This window comes from Montipora foliosa, chromosome 14 (assembly GCF_036669935.1).
Source record: "Montipora foliosa isolate CH-2021 chromosome 14, ASM3666993v2, whole genome shotgun sequence".
NCBI lineage: Eukaryota > Metazoa > Cnidaria > Anthozoa > Scleractinia > Acroporidae > Montipora > Montipora foliosa.
In genome coordinates this window covers 9,892,478-9,913,965 of record NC_090882.1, presented here as the reverse complement: position 1 = coordinate 9,913,965, position 21,488 = coordinate 9,892,478, and the positions used below count along the sequence as shown (strand labels likewise).

The following is a 21,488-nucleotide window of genomic DNA, read 5'->3' as shown; positions in this document are numbered from 1 at the left end:
CAAGTCACTCGCATACAGGGCGGTCATTGGCATTTATTTCTGAAACTCGTTTGTCATTAATTTCACCAGTCTGAATGTGCTTTTATTTGTAACAAAAAAAATGAGTGTTAAGATCATTTGTGTTACACCATCACCCGGCAGCTGTTATATATGAATCAGTTAGCTAAGCAGTAAAGAAAAGAAAGCCCGCAGTGGAAATATGTTTTTCATGTATAGTCTCTTTGTATCTACATCTCTACAGCTCACTATTTATAATGACTACCTCATAACTGGCTCGATGCAGTCTTTTTTTATAAGAACATTTTCAGTTTACAAGAACGCCTTTCACGCAGGAGATCAACCAAAGTTTTAAGAACATACTAATGACTTGTACTAGTCAAATCGAAGCTTCAACATCTTTCCCACCCCCCTCGGGCATACTCCGGGCATTTGACGCCTTTTCCTGCCCGGGGGGAGGGAATTTGATCATCTTAGTCTTCCCGGGGGCGAAGCATTTGATCACCGCTCCTAGGGGGTGGGGAATTCGATGGGGCCATTTGATAACCTGAAATAGACCTATGATAAGGCATTTGAACAGCTTTTTGGCCCAAGGAGGGCCAAAAAGCTGTTTTGGAGGGCCTGTTTCTGGAGGGCCAAAAAGCTGTTTTGATTTCATCAAAAATTTTCTAAAAACTCAAATGTCCGGGGGGTTGCCTGAGGGGAATGTTGAAGCTTCGATTTGACTGGTACATAACAACATACCCAGGCTGAGAGTGAGTAAGAATGTCTTTAAATTATTTTGCTCGTTTGTTTTTTTGTTTTTGTGAGTAGTATAAATAACGGTAAAAGAAATGTAAACTGCGGTAGTCTACACAGGAAAATTCACTCGAATACTTAGCGAAGTCTTTTAACATTAACAATGTGGTGTTCTTATTGCATGCTACACCGAAGAACAACTTCGTTTAGTTATAGTCGAACTTAGTATGCCACACAACTTCAGTTTAAGAAAATGTTAAGAATACTTTCAGGCTCAAATAGCAAAAACAACAACAACAACAAAGAAGAACAAGAAAGTTCAGGCTCAGCCCTAAAATAAGTCGTTCGTGTGACTCATTGGGGCCTACAGTACTCAGCAACTCACGGGGGTGGCTTCCGTCGTTCTTGTTTACAGCACGTTTCATTTGCTATCGAAAACAAGCTCTATTGCAATTGAAGAAATTACGTGACATCGGTTATTTATAAAGAAGGTGGGTGTACATGTGTTCAAGGTTAGAAGCTGTAATTCTCGTGATCTTTTGAATTCATAATAGAGAATACTCAATCCACTTTGTTCTTAAAATGTGTTACCAGGAGCCCGTGAGTAGTAGCATCCCTATGCATTATATCCTTGAGTCAACCTTTGCGCGTATCTTTCTATTTTTAGAACTAATCTTTCAGCAGAAAACTCACATTTACAACAATTTACATCAATTTGCACAATTTGCATACATTGCTTTTGCTATTTTTGTCTTTGTTCCACAATAACTATATTCTGACTGGCCATTCTAAACAGTGTGTGCAGAGCCGAAGAACGCGTGGCGTACTAAAAATAGAAAGATACGAGCAAATGTTGACTCATAGGGCTTTTATGGGAGAGGCAAGCTCCTACTCATGGGCTCCTTGGTTTTACCCCATCAAAAAGAACATTGTCCCCAGTATTAATTTTTAAGCCTCGAGGGAACAGCCAGTAGTGACGTCTCTAATTCGATGTTGCTCTTTACAAGAAGAGATAACAGATCAGTATCCTATGTCCCAGTGAGTTGCGTACAGCAACATACACCCTATTCCAAAATGGCCCCCATTTTAGTATTCTTTTGTTTCCTTGCAAATTGGCCCTTTTGGCCTCGCTTTCAAACGTAAAATTCAAAAGAATATTTGCCCTAGAACGAGACTAAAAGGGTCAATTTGTAATCAAACAAAAGAATACTAAAGTGGTGGGTTTACCTCGGTGTAAAAACCTGTTAAACTTTTTCTTTGTTTTGTTTGCTCCTTGTAGGGTTAGGTTATTCTGTGATGTTTTTTTTGCTCTTTTGTTTTCTTTGTGTCACGTCATCCGTAAGTTTCACAGGTTTTTACACCGAGGATGAGCAAAAATGGTGGCCATTTTGGAATAAGGTGCATAAAAGCATACACAGTGCAACCCCGCCTTACGACCACCCTGTTAATGCGACCACCCCTTTATTACGACCACATTTTTTATGGCCCTCAACAAAAGCCCACACATTCTCTTATCTGAAAACCCCGTTATTACGACCACGGACCACCTTTTGGAGTCCTCAGTCCTTATTTTCTTTACAAAATTACCCCGTTAATACGACTGGTTAAACTGACTGCAGTTTCAATGGAAAAAACTGTAAATGGCAATTCATTTGATCCACCAGTTATTCTCGAACTTCCACTCAACTGGGAGGATACGTTCTTTTGAGGAGTAGCACATGAAGGAGGAGAGGAAACAAATGATACTGTAGCCTGCGGAAATGCTCCCGGTTGGGTTTAGGGCGAGTTAGCAGAGTTTAGTCTAGGGAGAGTGGGACGAGCCAAGAGCGGTCTGGTGATGAGTCCCACTCGCTTCGCTCGCGGATTAACGCTCCGACGCCCACTCGCTTCGCTCGCGGATTCACGTTTCACTCGCCCAATTTTTTCCGCCCTCGCTGGGAGCCTGTTCGCAGGCTAATGATACTGGTGAAAGAGGAGTTAGTGAGGATGAAATCAATGTTCACCTCTGGCAAATGTCATGCCGGAAATAACTTCATTTACGGAAGCGTCATTTAACTTGCAAGATGTTCTGAATTTTCGAGAGACAGAGAGCAACATAAAAACCGCTAACATCTCGCATCTCGCATCTCGCTTGTGTACAAAGTGATTGGCGTAAAGGCCCACGTTCACCCTACAGGCATTGCGTGCCGTGGAACAATAATCCAGCCAAAGCTGAAATTCATCCAATCAGATAGCAACTGAACGACGTCATTGTTTTTTCGCATTACATGCACTTGGTTTTGTTCAGTTGCAATGAACTGCGTTTGTAAGGTTGAAAAAAATAACTGTGAAAACGTTGATTTATAACGAAATTAAAGGACATCAAGTGTAGTACATATTTAAAGCGTGTTGTATCATAATGTGACCCTGCCTCATTACACGACCACCCCGTGTTTATACGACCTATTTTCCATGGCCCAAAAGTGATCTTATAAAAATTCTTTGACTTGGGCCATTTTAGCTACATTTTTTATGGCCCGAACTTTACATTTACTTCATGGCCCGAACTTTATATTTTTTATGACCTTCCTTCGGGTCAAAAGTAGTGTACAGAGCAAACTGCTGGGATTGCACTGATTTCTACATAGGGAACACGAAACGCCGATTACGTGACGGAAAAACAGAACATTTTAAAGCTCTAACTACAAATTGTCACGAATCTGCAATTGCTGATCATGTTTTCTTAGCCAACCATAATATTAAGTGGGATCCTTTTGAAATATTAGCAAATGGTAAAACGTTGGCAGTGAGAAACTTTATCTCTATTATTAGGATATTCTTGTCGTTTTATGTCAATCAATTTCGTTAGTTCCCAGTCCGTACAGTTGTATTTTTGAATTTAAATTTATCTGTAACTGAATAATAATCACTTCTAATGATGTATGTTGTAACATACAAAACGTTAAGTTTATAAAAGTAATGCATTTCAAGCAAATTTTTGTAACCTCTGTTTGCGTTTTATTCCTTTTAAAAAGTGATCTTATTAACGGGGTTCCACTTAATTAATTGTTTGCATATAATCGACTACGACCTCTGCCTATATAATTGTCCCTCATAATGTAAATCTTCGTACCAATAATTCGGTTCCTTAAAAGATTAAAAAGCACAGCTATTCCCTATATTAGGCATAGCGGAATACGAATTCTATGAACACTTTAATCTTTTCTCAAATTTGCTATTTATTTATATTATTTTTTTGATATGGAACTATGAACTTTTATTTGGATTTTCTAGTTGTTACAGTTAACTTGATAAACGGCCCTCTCTAACAAACGCCTCATATCTATTCAACACCCCCCTTACAACACAAACATAGTCATTTAATAAACGCCCCGGGCTTTTATTAGGTCATTTACGGTATCCTCTTAGCGAGGAAATTTCCCATTGAGTGAAAGGAAGCTAAGATCAAGAAGGGAGATAAAAGTTATGTTAAGTCTGCTTTCCTTTATATTCAAGCTATTTACCCGCGAAGACCCGAGAGATACAAAAAAACAGCGATGAAAGGACATACGAAATGAACAGCATAGGCCATTCCGGAATTGCGAAGGGAACTGGTGCAAGTTTCAAATTTGAACCAATCGATAAATTGACACCATCAAATGAAAGACAACGTTGAGAACCCATCCCATAATGCAATACGTTTAGGGGGTCACTTTGCATAAAAACAATACAAGTTATTTACTATTCTTGGTTTTCACATGACGTCACGACCGCCATGTTGGTGCCCTAAACAAAGAAAAGACGGCCATGTTGGTGCCCCGACCAAATCCTCCGGGAATTTAACTCTATTATTATGCAAACGCTTCCTTTTGTTTTCGTTGAAAAACATGGCTGTTGATCACGTGAGTGAAAACCAGCAATTGGGACTGCATCATGCTTCAATGAACTAGATATCCATTGTTTTAATTTTTTAAGGATTAAACCACTGCAAAAACCGTGTACGATCAAAACTTGCTCTACGTTGGATCAAAATAGATCGTGACCACACCATAAAAAACTTTAAAATAGAAAATATCCTGCAAAGGTTGGTCAAGACAACGTGAACATAGGCGTTGTTGCTCGCAATATTTCGGCTGGCCAACACCAGCCTTCTTCAGGTTTATTGAATGGATAAATGCTAGTAACAAGATCTTTATATTTACCGGAAATGACATAAAAATGCTACGTGATGTGTTATAAAAACGGAAATGCATAAAAAAGAGGAGAGAGAATAACACATCACGTAGCATTTTTATGTCATTTCCGGTAAATATAAAGATCTTGTTACTAGCATTTATCCATTCAATAAACCTGAAGAAGGTTGGTGTTGGCCAGCCGAAATATTGCAAGCAACAACGCCTATGTTCACGTTGTCTTGACCAACCTTTGCAGGATATTTTCTATTTTATTGTTTTAATGCAAATAACCCTCCAAAATGAACTCTATAAGGCCTTGCTGTCATCAATAATCTGAATATTGCAACTCCTTTCGTTCTCAAAATGTGAAAGCTTTTTAGAGTTACTGTTTCCACGAGATTCGTGTTTTTTAACACTGAGTACCTTGTCAGAATTGACATCGTCAAACGTGAACACCATTAACTCTGGAGAAAAGGTAAGGCCACAGGCGATTCTTGAATACTTTTGCTAGTAGATACTTGACAAGTTGAGAAAGGAGTAAAACCCAACGCTGGGGTTAAGAATTTAATTCCATTTTTTTGATCGAAATGCCCGTGACTTAGGGGGCATAAAAAGTGTTACAGTGCGACGTGCCTTACCGTGGCCCCCAAACAAAGTTTTCTTACAAATTATCCGCCAATCAGGGTGTGCGAATTTGATTGACAGTCACGCCCCCCTGCAAAGTTCGCATGGTTGTAAGTTGAACACCGTTGCATGGGTTGTTGAGTTGACGTATGTTACACGTAGTTGTCAAATGTGAAAGTTTGTGGGGCGACCACGGCAAGGCGCGTTGCACTGTAAATATGACCAAGGACTGCTGCTGTTTGTTGGGGCCTGGGATTGTGTGCTGGGGTCTCCTACGCCTGGTTGCGTTCCAACTACAGTTGCAAAAAACTATTATCTTTCCAACTTTCATTTCACTGAACAATTTTGTTATGCAAAAAAACGCTTGGACAGCTGCCTAGAATGAGAGATTTGGCTGCTGATTTTCAAAAAGGTGCATAGTGAAGATTTTTTAAGATTTCGCAAAGGGGACTCTAGCTATAAGAAAATTTACAATGAACGATTTCCAAGGCAAACTTTTAGAACCTAGAAAAACAGAAAATACAAGTTGCAGGATCTCCTAACTGGTATGCATTGAATTTCCACAACGACAACGGCGACTGCAACGAGAACGTCAGAAATTTGCATATTTATTGGGTGAAAACAATAGCTTTGCACGCCCTGCACGTGCGTTTTTCACTTTTGCCCATTTCGTTGCTGTCGTCAGCAAAACAACAAGGTGAAATAGCCAAGTTTTTGGTTTTATGAAGAACGTTAGCACTTAAGGATAAATTCTCATTTTCTCTCCTAAAATGGAGTGCCGTTTCGACTGGTGTCATCTTTGAGGAATTACCACACCCTTGTCATATTAAAAATGTTGAAATAGTCACGAAGCGATTAAAATAACGCAAATTTATATTTTGAGATGACGTTCTCGTTGCCGTCGCCGTCACTTTAATAGGGAACTTAAGCAACGACAACGGCGACGGCAACGAAAACGTCACAAATTTGCATATTTAGTAGGCAAAAACAATAGCTTTGCACGCCCTGCACGTGTGTTTTTCACTTTTGTCCATTTCTTTGCCGACGTCAGCAAAACTACAACGTGAAACAGCCAAATTTGAGGTTTTATGGACAACGTCATTACTTGAGGATAAATTTCATTTTCTGCCCTAGATTGAGCGCCGTTCCTACCAGCGTCATTTTTGAGGAACTACCACACCCCCGTCATATTAAAAAAGTTGAAATAGTAACGAAGCGATTACAACAACGCGAATTTATATTTTGAGATGACGCTCTCGGTGCCGTCGCCGTCGTCGTTGCTTAAGTTCCCTAATAGGGAGCTTAAGCAACGACAACGGCGACTGCAACGAGAACGTCACGAATTTGCATATTTAGTGGGTAAAAACACTAGCTTTGCACGCCCTGCACGTGCGCTTTTCACTTTTGTCCATTTCTTTGCCGTCGTCAGCAAAGCAAAAACGTGAAATAGCCAAGTTTTTGGTTTTATGAAAAACGTCAGCACTTGAGGATAAATTTTCATTTTCTCTCCAAAATTAAGTGCTGTTCCGACTGGTGTCATGGTGTCATGTATATTATGAGATGACGTTCTCGTTGCCGTCGCCGTTGTCGTTGCTTAAGCTCCCTAATATATACTTTCACTAGCTGACTTTCAGCCTCTGTCTATTTCTAGAATCCACGTTTTTCATCGATATATATCATAGTGTCAAAGTCCATGCCAGGTTAGCATGTCCCCTGTACAAACTACGATTTGTTACGATGGTACTCGTCAATTAAACGCATCAAGTAGTTTGCTGACTGTCCATGCAGGGTCTTATAAGTTATGAGGATCCTGAATTAAATTCTCCTCTCAACTGAGAGCCAATGTAAAGTCTTGAACAAAGGCGTTACATGATCTGATCGTTTCACTATTGATGTTTCAAATCGTTTCCTCTGAATATCAAAGCTTGCTGCCGTCATTGGAGGTCAACCGGAGGTGAATTTATCTAGCACAACCCGAGAAATCTCCAATCAATCCTAAATCCGATGAGGAATCTTCTCCTAGATAAAAAAAGCCAAACTGGGACTTTCTTCGCTTGGTTATGCGATTTATCTCCTTTGTTTTGGCCTCTTACTCTCAAAAGTTAAGTCTTTCAACAGCAAAGAAATTCCATCCATTCACGCCAAACACAGGTTACTGTTAACCAGAATAAAATAAACTATCAGCTGTGCTTGCATAATCTTTTCCGAACAGTTTTATCCGCACATCTAATGACCGCTGGAAGGAATGCAGAGCAGAGGTAAAACTGTGTCACCCAAAGTTCATGGTAACTATCAGCTGTGCTTGCATCATCTTCTCCGAGCAACTTTATTCACACATGTAATGCCCGCTGGAAGGAATGCAGAGCAGAGGTAAAATCACCTAACGAATGCTCTGTCACCCCGAGTTCATGGTAACTAGCAGCTGTTCTTGCATGATCTTCTCCAAGCAACTTTATTCGCACATCTAATGCCAGTTGATGAGACTGCAGAGCAGAGGTAAAATCACCTAACGAATGCTGTGTCACCCCGAGTAAATGGTAACTATGAGCTGTGCTGCCATGATCTTCTCCGAGCAACTTTATTCGCACATCTAATGCCCATTGATGAGACTGCAGAGCAGAGGTAAAATCACCTAACGAATGCTGTGTCACCCCGAGTGAATGGTAACTCTCAGCTGTGCTGGCATGATCTTCCCCGAGCAACTTTCTTCGCATATCTAATGCCCGTTGATCGGACTGCAGAGAAGAGGTAAAATCACCTAACGAATACTGTATCACCCCGAGTTCATGGTAACTAGCAGCTGTTCTTGCATGATCTTCTCCAAGCAACTTTATTCGCACATCTAATGCCCGTTGATGAGAGTACAGAGCAGAGGCAAAATCACCTAACGAATGCTGTGTCACCCCGAGTGAATGGTAACTATGCGCTGTGCTTGCATAATCTTCTCCGAACAACTTTCTTCGCATATCTAATACCCGTTGATGAGACTGCAGAGCAGAGGTAAAATCACCTAACGAATACTGTGTCACCCCGAGTTCATGGTAACTATCAGCTGTTCTTGCATGATCTTCTTCAAGCAACTTTATTCGCACATCTAATGCCCGTTGATGAGACTGCAGAGCAGAGGTAAAATCACCTAACGAATGCTGAGTCACCCCAAGTGAATGGTAACTATCAGCTGTTCTTGCATGATCTTCTCCGAGCAACTTTCTTCGCATATCTAATGCCCGTTGATCGCACTGCAAAGCAGAGGTAAAATCACCTAACGAATACTGTGTCACCCCGTGTTTATGGTAACTAGCAGCTGTTCTTGCATGATCTTCTCCAAATAAACTTTATTCGCACATCTAATGCCCGTTGATGAGAGTGCAGAGCAGAGAGGTAAAATCACCTAACAAATGCTGTGTCACCCCGAGTGAATGGTAACTATCAGCTGCACTTGCATGATCTTCTCCAAGCAACTTTATTCGCACATCTAATGCCCGTTGATGAGACTGCAGAGCAGAGGTAAAATCACCTAACGAATGCTGTGTCACCCCGAGTGAATGGTAACTATGAGCTGTGCTTGCATGATCCTCTCCGAGCAACTTTCTTCGCATATCTAATGCCCGTTGATAAGACTGCAGAGCAGAGGTAAAATTACCTAACGAATACTGTCTCATCCCGAGTTCATGGTAACTATCAGCTGTGCTGGCATGATCTTCTCCGAGCAACTTTATTTGCACATCTAATGCCCGTTGATGAGACTTCAGAGCAGAGGTAAAATCACCTAACAAATGCTGTGTGATACCGAGTGAATCGTAACTATCAGCTGTGCTTGCATGATCGTCTCCGAGCAACTTTATTCGCACATCTAATGCCCGTTGATGAGACTTCAGAGCAGAGGTAAAATAACCTAACAAATGCTGTGTGATACCGAGTGAATCGTAACTATCAGCTGTGCTTGCATGATCTTCTCCGAGCAACTTTACTCGCACATCTAATGCCCGTTGATGAGACTTCAGAGCAGAGGTAAAATCACCTTACGAATGCTGTCACCCCGAGTGAATGGTACCTATCAGCTGTGCTGGCATGATCTTCTCCAAGCAACTTTCTTCGCACATCTAATGCCCGTTGATGAGAGTGCAGAGCAGAGGTAAAATCACCTAACGAATGCTGTGTCACCCCGAGTGAATGATAACTATCAGCTGTCCTTGCATGATCTTCTCCGAGCAACTTTATTCGCACATCTAATGCCCGTTGATGAGAGTGCAGAGCAGAGGTAAAATCACCTAACGAATGCTGTGTCACCCCGAGTGAATGGTAACTATCAGCTGTCCTTGCATGATCTTCTCCGAGCAACTTTATTCGCACATCTAATGCCAGTTGATGAGAGTGCAGAGCAGAGGTAAAATCACCTAACGAATGCTGTGTCACCCCGAGTGAATGATAACTATCAGCTGTCCTTGCATGATCTTCTCCGAGCAACTTTATTCGCACATCTAATGCCCGTTGATGAGAGTGCAGAGCAGAGGTAAAATCACCTAACGAATGCTGTGTCACCCCGAGTGAATGGTAACTATGAGCTGTCCTTGCATGATCTTCTCCGAGCAACTTTATTCGCACATCTAATGCCCGTTGATGATACTGCAGAGCAGAGGTAAAATCACCTAACGAATGCTGTGTCACCCCGAGTGAATGGTAACTATGAGCTGTCCTTGCATGATCTTCTCCGAGCAACTTTCTTTGCACATCTAATGCCCGTTGATGATACTGCAGAGCAGAGGTAAAGTTACCTAACGAATACTGTGTCACCCCAAGTTCATGGTAACTATCAGCTGTGCTGGCATGATCTTCTCCGAGCAACTTTATTTGCACATCTAATGCCCGTAGATGAGAGTGCAGAGCAGAGGTAAAATCACCTAACGAATGCTGTGTCACCCCGAGTGAATGGTAACTATGAGCTGTCCTTGCATGATCTTCTCCGAGCAACTTTATTCGCACCTCTAATGCCCGTTGATGAGAGTGCAGAGCAGAGGTAAAATCACCTAACGAATGCTGTGTCACCCCGAGTGAATGGTAACTATGAGCTGTCCTTGCATGATCTTCTCCGAGCAACTTTCTTTGCACATCTAATGCCCGTTGATGAGACTGCAGAGCAGAGGTAAAATCACCTAACGAATACTGTGTCACCCCGAGTTCATGGTAACTATCAGCTGTGCTGGCATGATCTTCTCCGAGCAACTTTATTTGCACATCTAATGCCCGTTGATGAGACTGCAGAGCAGAGGTAAAATCACTTAACGAATACTGTGTCACCCCGAGTTCATGGTAACTATCAGCTGTTCTTGCATGATCTTCTCCGAGCAACTTTATTCGCATATCTAATGCCCGTTGATGAGACTGCAGAGCAGAGGTAAAATCACCTAATGAAAGCTGTGTCACCCCGAGTGTATGGTAGCTATGGGCTAAGAATGCATTTGCTTTTTTTTTATTTGTTCTCAATAGGATATCAATAGCGCACGTCTTGAAATAAAGAGCCTTTGAGTAGTTCTTGTTGTGGTGGTGCAAATTACCGAAGTCTTGGTAGATCTTTGCAAGAGGGTGATTGCATTCTTGAGAACGACGGGTCACGGTTGAATCAACGTTCTCCTCTGGGCCTGAAGAGCTATGTTTGAATTGCTCGAGTGTTGCTTGGTGACGTGCGACTGATTCTTCGAAACCTGATCCAACAATTCCCTCTTCTGTGAATGTTGACCCCAGAAGTACCATAACATCACCGCAAAAATGAAACAAATGAAAAGGCGTTTTGGAATTTATCTGGAGATCATTTAACATTCGAAGGGCAGGGTTAATTACAAATTGCTGGGTGTCAGTGTCAAAGAAGTTCTTTGCTGCTTCCGTAATGTGAAATATAACTAGGAATTGCAATGGCCTATAATTTCCCGAGTCAAAAGTATTTGTTTGAAGTTGTTTGCCATTTTTTGTTTTTTTTTCTTTGCGTCCCAAAGGTGGAATAACAATGAGTTGCTCGTCTGCAGCGGAATTGCATTCCTTGTGTGCTTTCTCATAGTAGTAAGTCGAGGTAGATGGGTCGTTTAAGAACTGATAGTAGACCGCCATGACTTGGTTAACAACGAGCCTTAGAATTTTCTGCTCTCCACTTTCACGCATTAAAGAAAGAGCCTCTTGCAGGCACTGTATCCCGCTCTCAACCTCGCCGTTAACAAGCTGACAGATGCCAAAGTAACACAAATATTTACTCCTTTCATCATCAAAAACTAAACTAGATTTTGACTGGATTTCATATGCCTTCTTGAGAAGTTGCATTGAACTTCCTCCTGCTCCCCAGGTAATTTCACCAAATGCTTTAGAAGCTAGTAAACGCCTCTGGTAATGTGCATTTCCTAGAGCACTGGCTGCCTTTAAGGCCGAATCGTAGATAGTGTCAAAATTGTCAGATTCCATAGAGCACCAAAACAACGTGTCCAGAAACATTTCTGCTTTAATCAAAACTTTAAAAACATTCTCGGCTATCCTGGGATCTGTGCAACCGTCTACAAGACTTTCTACAAAAATCTGTTTTTCCTCATAGAATGCAATGAATGCATCCATGGAATGACCATTCAGAAACTCATCATTCAGTTTGTCAAAACGAGAAATGTAATGCGCATGGAAACGGCACTTTGCATTTGCTACTATTTCTTCCATTCGCTGATCTCCTGTTTCTTTAGCAAATGACTGAAGAAGCTTATGCATTATGAATGTTCCAGGCTGGGAGTCTGAATCGAGAAAGGATTTTCTTTGGAGTAATTTCAACATTGTGATGGCCTTGCACTTTCTAACATTCAATACAGCTGCTGCGAGAGTCGTGGTGAAACATCCCGGAAGAACAGACAAAGACACAAATGCTTCTTTTTGTTCGGGAGAAAGTCTGTGGAAGGACTTTTCATATAAGAACTGCAATCTTTGATTAGCTGGATAATCTGTATTGTCTAAGATGTCGACGATACTTTCTGTTGTGGACTCAGTGAACTCAATCAAACACTGGCTTGGTTGAACATCATCTTCAGAAACTAGAGAGCACATTAACCTCATTGCAAGAGGCACACAACCACATATTTGGGCAATTTGTGCGCAGTCATCGGGAGTCGCATTTGGCACCAATTCATGAACTAACGTACGAGATGAGGTGTCATCCAGTGACCTTATTCTTATTGATTGGTGCCCTTGGAAATTCAAGTTGATAAATTCAAATGATTCTCGTGTCGTCACCACCAGAGTTATCTTCTTATTTCGCGTGAGAATTTCTTCAAATAGTTGCAGGACGTCTTCTTTTACATTTGGAAAGCCACTCTCTAGCAGATCATCTACATTATCAAGAATAAATACGCAGGAATCTGAAATGTTGCTGAGGGTCTCAATTAGCTCATCTTCAAAGGACAGAGGCTGAGATTCTGATATCTGACTCGGGATGGCTTGCCTTACGAGGCTGAAAAGCTTTGATGTCAGATGTGCCTTTGTCTGAAGTCCTCGTAATGAAAGGAAACAAACAGGAAAGCGTCGAGACTGCAGTTGGTGCCCCACCGCTATAGCAACCGATGTCTTTCCGAATCCGGGTGAGCCCCAGATCGTCACGATTCGGGTATGTTCGGAACTCGCTAGATCCACGATCTCTTGGCATTCAATCTGTCGGCCAGTGAAGTTTGGAATCATTGAAGGAAGAACAGATCCTGGGACTGTTGACTTGATGTCTTTGTAATGCAAAAGTAAAACACAAAGTAGACGTTGCTTACTTTTTTTAAATATCCTTTTTCTCGTTGAGAGAGAGAAGATATCAACAAGTAAAAACAAATATCATCTTCAACTTTGTGCACATAACCGAAAATGTTATACAGCAGGCATATTTCCCGTTTTTCAGTGCATTGTAGAAGTAGAAAACTTAAGTTGCGGTCATTTAAATGAAGACAGACCTTGTGCAATATTGGTCACGTTCCTAAGATGACGTCACTTCAGAAACTCCTCGTCACAGCATAAATTATCTAGTTATAATAAACATAATTAGTAGACTACATATGCAATAAAGAAAGAAAATTTGTTTGTGACGTCATCTCAGAAATTAACCTTTGGCTTTGATTAGGTTAGCTGTAAGAGCAAATTTAATAACTACTGTACCGCTCGAAACAAAGAAACTATTTAATTACAACACTTATAAGAAGAAAGTTTTCTTGAAACGAAGGAAATGATTTAAAACTCCCGACTTGAGAAACTGTATGTTGGCTTCACTTTTTGACCCTATCAATTTCCAAACGCGCACTTTTATAATGTCACAGTTGCGACAATTTAAAAAACTTAAGCCTGCTTTTTATAGTGGAAAACAATGCCAACAAAAGCCTCACCGCGTTATCTCTCAACTGCAGAGTAAATTAACCGGAAAAAACCTAGGTAAAACCTCGGCTTTCGTTTTCCGTAAACGAGGTTTTATCTCGGTCAAACTGGAGATCGAATCCACATTTTGACCTCGGAAGAACCGCCGCAAATGCACAAATAGTTTCAAGCGGTACTGTAACAATTTCGTTTATTTTTATGTGACTTGTGCTGTTTGTTTTTCTTTTAACCACGCAAGATACATGGAAGATCTGTCTGTCTTTTTGTCAAATTTTAACAGACAAACAGTGCGTTGTTTGTCATGCCTATTGCTATCTGCTGCTGTCTTTAAAAAGAGTCTTGAAAACAGTTGTCCTAGTGTTTTACCTTTTTTTTCTGCTTCTTTATATCGTTCCTCATCCTTCTTTTTTAGCTCATGGATCTCCTTCCCTAACGCACTCATATGTTCCTGTTGCATCCTCAAGCCCTCCGCGACCTCTTTGTTGGCAGTGAGGCTCTCCTTTTTTATGGACGCTAAGGACTCCTCAATCTTTTTCATATCTGCATTTCTGCTCTCTAAACATTTTATGGCCTCTTTGTTGGCAGTGAGGCTCTCCTTTTTTATGGACGCTAAGGACTCCTCAATCTTTTTCATATCTGCATTTCTGCTCTCTAAACATTTTATGTATGCTTGCTTCTCTTCCCTTACCTGTTGTTCTAACTTACGGACTTCTGCTGTCGGAAAGTCAGATGCAGTCAAACTTCCAATAACATCAATGGATGCAGTTGGAATTCCTAGAGCTTTGAACGCTTCTTTAGCGTACTGAATGTTCTGGTCAAATGTTGTTTTGTCCATCTCCAAGCGAGAAGAATGACAAACTGCATTCCTCAAACGCCGAAGCTGATCAATAGCCAGTGCAAAGGTCTCGGCATTATCTCCTACTGGGCTCAACACAGATCCATGGAAACTTCCATAAGGAACAGTTCGGGGCTTCACATACAAATCATTGAGTGTTTTGGAATGAATACTGAAGGACTTTGCAAAGATGGTAGCCTGGAAGAAGGCGGTACAATCCCATTCATTGTACGACTGGTGTGTAGGAACTTTAGTTGTCCCTCCCTCTGTAGAGACAAAGAGATTTCTCACAGCAGTGGAGTCATCCCAAAGCTGGTAGCCAGGGCGACGCCCAATGGTGGTGTCCCACATCGCCTTAAAAGTCTGACGTAAAGCCTTTGGGAATTCATTTAAAACCAGACACAAACACTTGAAATGATTTAACTCCTCATCACGATAAGGGTGCAAGGACATCACGAATCAGTGATAATAAAGCAATGCCACAATAGCGAAAAGGACCTAAAACAAAAATAAATGAATAAATATAATAAGCGGATTTCATTTCATTCACCTCTGTCGGGAAAAGAAAGCATGGTTTGCTCATTCTGAAAAGATTGCCTTATTCCATGTTCTCAAGAAGAGAACAAGGAAATAATTTTCAAAGCTTTGATGACTGAAACGGGTTTTTAAAGATACAGAGGGAAAGAGTTCCATTACTCGCTCTGTGACGACGACTTTTTCCTGGCTTACAAAACAAGTTTAAAAGTTGCACAGAAGCCTATCCTATACATAAAGATTGATTTTAAGTTGAAGCGGCGCAGAGTCATTCTTTCGCAGAAACTGCGCCGAAAACGTTACTATGCGTAAACAATTAAAAGCCCTATCCGATATGATTTTCCTTTCGGTGAAAGAAATATCCGGTATAGTGTAGACATACCCAAAATGATCTCATTTTAGTAACCAACAGGTCATTCCTTAATTAATATTTTGACCCGGCTACTTTGGTTTGGAGAAATTTGAATGAAACTTAACAAAGTTTCAATGCAGGCAAAGACCCAATAATTCGACAGTCCAGCCAATACTTTTTCAGTCATCAAAATAAGTTAGGGAGAAATCATTGAGCCACTCAAGTGTTTCAGAAGTTAAAAGCTATTGCCTATGAGTTTGCCGACTGGACAGAGAACCCAAGAAAATGCGAGCAAGCGCGCATGTATTGCATACCCTCGGGGGATTAGTACCTCGCTCTCGCGTTACCCACGTCAGATCGCGACAGGTCATGCATGTGCAATTAATATGAAGACTCCAGTTATTAATCATCGGTATACGAGAGGAAATTAATAGTTTCGACATGTTGGAAGAGACTTCAGTCGGGATGGCAAATTTCTGTAATTTCAACTTAAAGAACTTGTTGCGAAATGTTGCCGTGCGGAGTGTTTCGAGTGTTTTACGAATATTCTGCAGCTTGAAAAACAAAGAAGGAAGATCTTTAGCATCACGAAATATAGAAGAAAGCTTTTTGGAAATATAAATTTATCTCCATTAAGGTGAAATCGCTCTTAAACGGCATTAAATTCATCAACAAGGGTGCAAAATTAGCGTTGACGATTTACTTACGGAATCGAAAGAAATCGATTATCATTCGATGTATTTTTCCTTCCTTTTCATTGGCCGAGAGCCCACCGCATCACCTGAAAATAACTGCCTTGCTGCAAATAATATTCTGCTCATGCGTAACTGAAACCACGCTCTGTGTGAAAATGGCAGTTCGCGTTACTAAGCTTTCAGAAGTGATTTAATTGTTGGGAATTGTGAAAAACAAACTCAGTCATCGAATGATAAAACAATTACTGTACTCGGTTATCCCAAAATATCGTGATTTGTCAGTGTCTCGCAGATCAATTATTTTCCTCTGTTTTCGGCTTCGGCTCGCCACCGACCATCACGATATTTTGCTCAACCTCGGCTAATAATTGTTAATTGACTGAATAAATACCCGAATATATTCAGCTTATTTTCACCCAAAGGATCTTTTTGAGCTTAAAGCCTCAATAGATGCGATTACTATGAAACGACGTCAGTCTGTGAGGATAAAAGGCAACTACAGGGTACTGTATTTCGATTTTCAGGAACAATCTTGCGACGTGCCTATTTCCTGCTCAGCGATGTGTTTCAAAATGTACTTGCAGCAAAAACAAAGGTTCTGCACTCCTCGCATTTGCATGCGTTTTATAATTTAGTACATTTCTTTGCCGTTCTCGGCAAACTTGGGAAACTGTTCGATTCTGCAAATAGCGGCTACTAAAGTCACTTGACGAAGCACATGGTATGCCAAACTCAATCTTGCAATCTTGCAGATTCACCTGCTCTTATGCTCATAAAATAGACACAGGACTTAAAAGAAATTGCATTCAAACATGGATTGTCGACAGCTTGCTAAGAAAGTCGTGTCTGATAGCCCGGGGTTAGCAGATTTTGCGATCAGGCTAACGGATTCTAACTTCCACGTGCCCGACGGGCAAGGAAACTCAAATTTCGGGATTTAACTGTAAGACAGACTTCCAGGTAACTATATATATATATATATACCCCACTATTTTCACTCAGTATTTGCTTATATATATATATATATATATCTATATATGAGAACTGTAAAGCGGTTTTTCTAGCTGATCTCAAAAAGCGAAATCTAGTGAAGCTATGCCGAATCTTCGCAGTTATGAAAGCAATTTTTGCAATTGCGTAGAGAAGCCTGAAAAATTCAGGACTTCAACGGTGTTTAAACCCGTGACCTCGCGATACCGGTGCGACGCTCAAACCAACTAAGCTATGAAGCCACTGACGTTGGGAGCTGGTCATTTGTGGGTTCTAATGTTCCCGTGAGGAATGAATCAATGATGAAATTAACCCCGTTGAAGTCCTGAATTTTTCAGGCTTCTCTACGCAATTGCAAAAATTGCGTTCATAACTGCAAAGATCATAGCTTCGCTTGATTTCATATCCGCAGTTCATATATGATCCATTTCATATATCATTTCATCAAAGTGAAATCTGTTGAAATAAGTATCGCATAAAATTTCATGTCAGACATCTAGACCGCACAATCCAGCCAACTGTATGGCTTCATAGTTCAGTTGGTATAGCATTGCACCGGCATCACCAAGAGTAGTTACGACGTGAGTGCTAACCATCTTCTTGCCTCACTCCGTCAGGACAATCTCGCTAAGCATCGGAAAAAGCTTAAAGCCACCCTAATGTTTAAAATATTAAATGGTCTTGTTCCGGATTATCTACAGGACCTGTTTTCAATTCGCACCACAAAATATAATGTCCATGGAGGAATTTAGAATGAAGCTTAATGTGCCCAAACCAAATACCAACTATCTCAAAAAAAGGTTTTAGCTACAGTACGGTCTCACAATGGAACAGCTTACCCAACAATTTACGTACGATCAAATCAGTTAGATATTTTAAAAGAGAAATAAATCGATTTTATGAAAATGAGGGTTAGGCTCCCACACGGCAACCTTGTAAAACAGTATTTTTATTACCAAAGTTGGTACTGAATGTTATTGTACTATAGCTATAGTATTCTTACTGAAGGTTTCACCGTGTTTAAATAAAGCGTGTAGCTTTGTACATGTTATTCTACCAGTCATCCCGCAGAGATTCCACGAGATACTGCGCATCCTCGCAAGCCAGTCTTTCTATGCACGCTTCCCAATCTCGTCCCTAGAGCCCACGTGTTTTTTGGTCAGCGCCAAGACACGGAGCTCTGGAATAATCAATTTTCACAACTGTGTTGATTGGCTTATTGATCTATCAAACTGCTCATGCGTAAACTACCGAGAGTAAAAAAAAAAAAATACTGTAGCTTGTAATTTACGAATGTGGCGCAAAAATCTCCCACTTATTAAACTTGTAAACAGGAAGATTTGTCACTGCTGTTGTAAATGCTTGAGGTCTAATGATCGCCATATTTCACTTTTCGGTGTAACCGGAACTCCTAAAATCTTGAAGTTCCGGAAATTGATTATTCCAGAGCACTGTTAGTCTCTGACTGCACTGCACTGTTGGCCACTCAGAGACTTTTGACGAGAAATAGTTTTATTGTTAGATGTCATGTGAGCTCGAAGTAACCAATGAGAGCGCGCTTTTGGGAGAAAAATTCAGCTATATAACAATTGAAATTGTAGATTTTCCGATTTCACAAACAGACGAATCGTTTTCTTTTCGCGAATTACTCTGTCAAAGTACTTAGTTTCATCGTTTCGTTTCGCAAACTTCAGAAAGTGCGGAATAATTGTATGGAGAAGACAACGATCCAACCTTGTTCCCAGGGTTCTCTCCTAACGAGGTTGGACAACGATCTCGATTCAATTCGAGTTAACGAGGCAAAACGGGGTCTTTCTGCAGGTACCGGAAAGCATTGTGTTTTTGGTCACTTGGGATTAGTCTTTATTTGGACTTCTGTTGTTTTCTGTCTTTTGTTTCTTTTGTTTTACGTAATTTCTGCTCCGGTACTTGCAGAAGCTTCCCAAAAACGATCAGGAAACGTTCAAGACATTTTGTAGCCCAGAACTAAAAGCAAGGAAACTACCACAGGGTCATTTATTTCACGCCTGAGAAACGATGGATTTCCGTGAACTGAAAGCAACCATTATGTCATACTACAGTTAAACAACAGTTACTGCATCACGTACACAAACGAAATGAATCGCTGAAACAAGAGTGAAACTCACATCTTATACAACAACAAGGTAGACGTCAGAAAATGTTGACTGAATACAAATCTAGTTATTTGAGGTGCGATGCTACAGGTTCGTTTTTACTTTATATATCCCCGAATCCAGTTGCGTGCAAAATTAAGTCGGTACTAAGATATCTTACCAGAAAAGTGTGTATTCGTAGAACAGACCACTTTGAGGGAGGCTGACAAGTAAACCTTTTCTCGCGGACAAATCACACTTGCAATTAAATAAGAGAAGGAAAATGAAAATGAAACCTTGAACTCCATAATTAACATAATTAACTGAAAAGCATGCCCATTGGTCGCTTTGTTAGTGACCCACCTCCCTTTCACGTGTGTTTAAGGTGTAATTAGAGTAGTGTTTAGAGAATATTCTGGAACATTTCGAAAATAAAGAGGAAAATTGATTGTGCAAATACACAGAAAACAAAACTACAGCTGTAACCTAATTAAACAAACTTCATCCCCAGTGCCGATTTCCTCCTGACAATTTATTTTGGAACTCACAGGTAATTCTAGACGTCAGAATTTCAACACTTTCTGTTGCTAAGTAACATGTTTCAAAGACACTCTGTTTTTCGTTCTTCAAATTTTTGGTGTATCGACCATAGTAGTATAGGAGTTGGCGGTCCGGGACCATTTTCCTTTTAGTGTTCCCAAAACAGACCAACTCCTATACTACTTACCATTTGATAATTCAATTTTATCATCATTTTATGGAAACTATATTATTTTATAATTTTTGGAAAACTATTTGATTTTATAATTTTTATGGCTTCAATGTTATGATTCTCATATTATTGTAAAAGCATCACAGCTAACCACATTGCGTTTTCAAGCGGTTTAAAAGTGGTTTGCGGTTAGCAAGCGATGGAGTGTGCTTCTGTTTACGGATCCATGATGTTCTTGAGGTGATTTCACACAATTGCTTAAAGTCATCTAACTATTATATAACAAATTGATTACATGGCCAAATGACATCGTTTTGCTTTATCATTCGATTAACCAAAAATCAATTCTTCTGGCTAGTCTCAAATTTTCGAAAGTAAAAGTGCGTTTGAATATTTGCGTAATCAAATGGAACAGGAAAGAATCACCATAGCATGACATTCTGGGAAATAAAGAATGGGGGTTCACCATGAAAATGATCTCATAAATTCATACTAATAAGTTAGTTTGTGAGTAACGTTTATGAGTAAATTAACGTTTGTGAGTAAAGTTTATGAGTAAAGTTTGTAAGTAAAGTTTGTTCGTAAAGTTTGTCATCTAGATTGAAGTGTGTTTAAGTATTCACATTATCACTATAGCGTGACATCAAGGGGCTTTCCCGTGAATTTTAACTAATCCGAAATGATAAATTGTCTGATGCATCACACTACATTCATTGCTACTTGTGAGCAAAATTTGTAAGTAAAGTTTGTCGGTAAAGTTTGTCATCCAGATTGTTTTAGACAGGCACAGTTGTGCAGTGACGTAATGAGTGATGGAGAGTGGTTATCGTGATGATTTCATACAATCGTATTACATTGGGGTACAAAAAGCACTGCTTTTTCAGGAGGTATTTCAGAAAAAATAGACTTCGCTTGAGAAACTTGTATGTAGGCCACCACAGCTGTGGCGTGACGTCACAAATTCAAATTTTATGATGTCCATATGCGTACGATTGTCTCCCATCATCTGATAAGTATCGTTTATCGTCGAAGCAATTCATGACTTTGACTTTTCATTTTCATTGTATGATATATTTGTTCGTTGTTTAATAGTGTTTGTTTAATAGTGTTTTCAGTGATAGCAGCCTCATCTTTAAACTTTCCTATAACTTTCTTATTGGTTTTGTCAAAATATGGTGAGTTTTGTGAATAATCACTGTTGTCAAATTTATTTTTATCATTCCAAAAGTCTTGATACACATCATCAGTTTCAATTTCATGAGTCAGAGAGTCTGTCTGTGAATAATCATTTTGCTTTATCATTGTACTTTTCTTTGATTTAATTATAGTGAAAATCATACATTAAGGTCTTTGAAAGATCAAGAATATACATTCCT

The 21,488-nt window shown here is 40.1% G+C and overlaps 1 pseudogene; it reads right to left on the bottom strand.

Moving 5' to 3' along the window:
• Positions 1-6,813: 6,813 nt before the first annotated feature.
• On the bottom strand, positions 6,814-19,685 carry LOC137985027 (uncharacterized; annotated as a pseudogene).
• Between the last annotated feature and the right edge of the window lie 1,803 nt (positions 19,686-21,488).